The sequence below is a fragment of the Teleopsis dalmanni genome, chromosome 2 (genome assembly GCF_002237135.1).
Source record: "Teleopsis dalmanni isolate 2A chromosome 2, ASM223713v2, whole genome shotgun sequence".
NCBI classification, from domain to species: domain Eukaryota; kingdom Metazoa; phylum Arthropoda; class Insecta; order Diptera; family Diopsidae; genus Teleopsis; species Teleopsis dalmanni.
Genome location: NC_051847.1, coordinates 45,535,510 through 45,540,780, shown reverse-complemented (window position 1 = coordinate 45,540,780; position 5,271 = coordinate 45,535,510).

Here is a 5,271-nt window from a genome sequence, read left to right as displayed (position 1 = left end):
TAGGACGTTATTCTTTTTAGAATAATTTTTAATAAATAAATTAGTTTCGCGTCAACTCTATTTTGAAATTACGATTTTAAAATTTTCAATAATCCTCCCGATGACTCTAACAATAGCGATTAAGAAGGTGATTCGCATCAGCTTGAAAGAATCTTTAGGAAAAATTTAATGGCACAGCAGATGAAGCTATGAAAATGAAAATATCCAACAGAGTTGTTAGATGAACCTCTAACACCTAGCCGAATACTGCTACGTATTTAATGAGAACCATGGTTTTATGCCTGGAAGGCAAGTAATTAAGTTAAAAGGTCTATACGCTTTTCATTTGTTAACTTGCCCGTTATTACTGACTTTTATAATTAATTGTGTTGAAGGCCTTTGATCCAGTGCACTTGAGCTCTTTTACTCTTTTTTAACTCGAGGTATTTTCAAAATCCCTCTTTACACCTTGACTAGATTATTGTTTATCACTTCATCAGACTAAGCAATAATTGACCTCAGATCTGCATACCTCCCCGAAGAGCCTGAAACCATTCTGAGATTTGATAACGCGGTGTTGGTAAGTCTGTCAGTTTTCGCAAATAGTTTCAGGGCTCATCCTTTATATGTTTTTTGATGGGATCAATCTTGATTGATATTTTATATTATTCATTTGTTAATTTTACAGTTTACGCATAATTAAATTTAAGAAATAATTCCAGGATCATTGTTGATGGATATTTGGCAATATTCAAAACAGCTGTTAGTTGAAAGTTTAATTAATTAAAAATAATAAAAAAAATGCTTGTTGTTGCAATTTACTATGAGTATGTAACGACACTGATTTTTTGGTTCGCTATAATTTTCGCTGGGATATCCTCAGCCTTTGTTTGATAAATATTTTAATTTTTAGTAAAAGAGTTAATTATTTTCAGCTTAACTTGCAATTTAGATATATAATGTATATAATTTTAACAACTTTGTGAATATTTACAATAGTTCTATTAAATTCTTGAAAGCTTTGTCCTTTATCAATTGATTGAATGCTATTTACATGGAAATGCTGAAGATGATTTATGTCAATTTTCAATGTGTACATCATTTTAATCTGAACTGCACTTAATTATGATTAAATGATGAGGCATCACACACAATCTGAATAAAATTAGTTGCATTTCGTATAGTGAACTTTCAATTAAACTTTAATGAGATGAAAATACATGAATGGGTTAAAATGAAAAGATATAAATTATTGAAATTATTAAACCAAAAAATTTACTCATGAACAAATACAGGCGACGAACCGTAAAATGTACCATTTGTGTTAACAGATTCAGCAACAGGACGAATATAATAAACGATACAGGCTACAGAAGCGAGAACAGCAGCAGCAAACCATGGGCAATAACATTAACATCAGATTCAATGGTAGCCTGAATACGTCTGAATGCGGGCACTGATACTGGAGCGGCACATGAGCAACAAATGATGCCAGCAGCATTCGTATTGGTCAGCCACTAATTAATTGCAGTTACTTGCGCTTCAGTGCACAAAAATCTAAAGGAAAAACCATGAAGAAAAACCATGAATGCGAAAAATAGTACAAAAAAAGGACCTTAAACGAGTATAAATAGGACTGAACTCAGCATAAACCAAGCGAAAGACAATTTAATGGAAAAAATACTACTGAAGCCACAACAATAATTGAAAGCAACTTGAGCGCAAATCGAGCAAAATTTTTTCAATTTCACTTGTAAAATATTTCAGATACTTAATTATTTACAAAAAGAAAAAAATGAAACACCATAAAGATTGAAATTTAAAAGAATTTTTAAATGGAAAATGAAGTGTGGTTCAGCTCAATGAAGCATAAAATCAGTAAACTCAAGTGCTAATGAATGTTCTTGATGGAAAGTAAAATGCTTTTGAGCTGAAAAAGTTTGCTAATAAACTAAAATTCAAGTAAATTAAAGATTTATAGAATCCCTAAAAAGAAAATTTATATACAGTTTATATAGTGTTAGCAAAATATATGATTATTTTTTAGCACAATGAGTTTTAAGTAAGTAGTTTGTAAGCCCTTTTACTTCAGCTTCGTTATCTTTAAACATGTTTCCAAAATAATTATATTTATTTGAAATTAATTAATATATAGATTGACAGACTTGTTAGAATACTCGTTTATACAATATAATACAATTTCTTTCATCTTCATTGATTTTAGTTGAACTATTATGTTCTAAATCATCAATCATTTAAACATTTCACTGTGTAATTCCCCTCTGTAGTTGCTCCAGTATTTGTGCGTGAAACATTTGCCTCAACATTTATCTGAATTTTATTGACAGACAAATTGACTACTGAAATGTTTTATTTTCGATCTCTTTTGTATCTGAAATATACCTGCTTTTATCACTCATTGTTCCTTCTAGTCACTGTTGATGATTTAAGTTACTAAAAAAATACGGAAAAACGTGATATCAGAATATTTTCTTCCTTACAGGAAATTACACGTAAGACCACTTATCGTCCTATTCCAATAATAGTCATAGTATTTATAGTGTGTGAAAAAATTGTTGGTCTTTTTTTGAAGTGCTTTCACATATTTTGGGAATAAATTATTTTACTAAATACATTGTTTATACTTACAATTATTGAATTTTATTTAGCCTCTGTTAGACTTTGACAGGATTTGCTTATAAATTCTCATTATTTTATTAACAGATACAAATATTGTAGGGATAAAATTTAAAAATGATATATATTTGCATACAAAGATAAAAACATTGCCAAGATGTAATAAATAGAAATTTGTAATATAAACTTTGTTTGGATTTTGCATGAAAAATGACACTCCTTGCTGAATATTTGTCAAGTTAATTGCGTTAGTGTAAACACATTGCATGATTTAAATTAATAATGCTGCGATAGACCGTTTTTACGATAATGTTTCTAACAAAGAACGTAAATTATTAATCGCGACTGTTTTAATAGAAATTGCATCAATTCGTTTACACTATCACAATTAACTTATCAAAGTAGACTTCATTCATGCATCTTATATGGACTTTGCATAGAGTTTGCAAAATCCTTTTTGCTGCATATTTGTGAGTTAATTGCTATAGTGTAAACGTACTGCAGGAATGCAATTAAATTATCAAAGTAGACATCATTCATGAATCTTGTATGGACTTTGCATGGAGTTTATGAAATCCTTTTTGCAGCATATTTGTAAGTTAATTGCTATAGTGTAAACGTACTGCAGGAGTGCAATTAACACAGTCTCAACACAGATTTTCTAACAACTAATTTTATAATAGTTTTATAAGAAAAACTATCGATGAAAGAGAATAACTATTTAATTTATATAGCATTAATTATAAATTTAATTATTTTTGAATAAATATCGTATTTACGACAGTTTTTTTGCGGAAGAACCAATTGCAAATTTGAAAAATTCGAAGGGAAATTAAAAACAAAAGCTTTTGTTGTATTTTTAAGATTTTGATAGCTTTTCAATAATTTATTGATAGTTTTTTGAATTTGTTTATCGATCTGTTTTTTATATTGTTTTTTACGTATTTTTTAATTAGAATATAGGTCCCTTTTTTGTGAAATAATAATTTAACGTCTATTATTTTTTATTATACTCTATATTTCGACTCCCCTTGAGAGTCATCAACAGGTTCTCGATCTAACATAAATTAATATCACTTTTAATATTAATATTAACATGTAATAATAATAATATTGTAATAATAATATGTAATAATAATAATAATTAATATTAATATATAACTGATATTAATATCAGTTATAGATAGTTTTTCGTGAATAAAAGTATCGCGAAAAGGCTAGTTTGGTTAATTAGCAAACAATATTATATATATATATATATATATATATATATATATATATATATCCACAGATATATATCCACAGATATATAGATAATTCAACCTTAACATTAATTAAATCTATATTAAATATTTTATAGTCAGCTAGGATATGAGTTCAACCCTTGGTACTTGCAGTCTCAAAGAATTATTTACGAATAATTAAATATAAAAAATAATTCCAAGACTATTGATGTTTGGCGTGTATTGCCAATAGGATGAACCAAAAACTCATTCAATTAAAAATTAAGAATTTTGTTGTTACAATTCACTACTGTTCGAAACCTCTCTTATAAGAATGGATTGATTAATATTGCCATAGAAATTAGTCAACAAACAATGTAGTACTTTTTTTTTTTGAAATGTTTGACGCTCTTTCACTTTATTGTAATATTATTAACAATACTCAAATGAGTACCATATAAATAAAAAAAATGAATATGTGTACAAAATGTAATAATAATGTTAATAAATTATAACACACATTAACTACATTAAGTAGGTCAGTTCTCATATTAATTATGCGTTTGCAGATTGTGGCGAAAATTTATTTTCCCTGAAAATGTGTGCCATAGAACGATTTATTTTCTCTTACTTAAAATATTTTTTTCTTAAATCTTTCATATTTCACATAAGCACATGTGGACGAAGAGATATATTTTTTTTATTAAAGATTAATAATATGTATTGTAAGGACCTTCAAATGGGCAGCAATAATGTGTTTTAATATTTATTACTTTGGAATTGCCTAATGTCCACAGATTTTTTTTTGTGAAAAAGATTGATGGCAATGAATTTCTTTTCATAAATTATGAAAAAAAATTAATTTATTTATCATATCTTAAAGATAGCTTAAATGATGTTAATATGACTATGGTATAAATGTATTGACAAATAATAATAAGTAAAGAGGCGACCAAATGTATCTCTTGTAGAATGAATAATAACATGATTTTACTAGAATACCACAAAATTATACTTATGTATTATTTTATATTATAATATATAATACTATATTCATATATATAATTTTTTTAAGTACAAGATATTTTTTATGTTATTAAGTGATAAATTATAATAGTTAACTAATAGCTCAATTATATTTTGTATATGCAACCAAATTAGAAAAAAAATTACATATTAATAAAAACTATCTATTGCATATTAATCAAATTTATTTGTAAATATAATATATAATGATCTCATTTTAAATTTATATACTTCACACACTTTATAAAAAAGTAGACCTTAGGATATTGTGAGTGCACAAAGTGGAACCATTATAACATTTGCTTTCTCTGTTAGTTCTTGAGTCATTCCGAAGCTTCTGTATTTACCATATTGATTTTTCTTTAGTTTTAAACATTTATGACCCAATTGAATTACTAGTCCATGT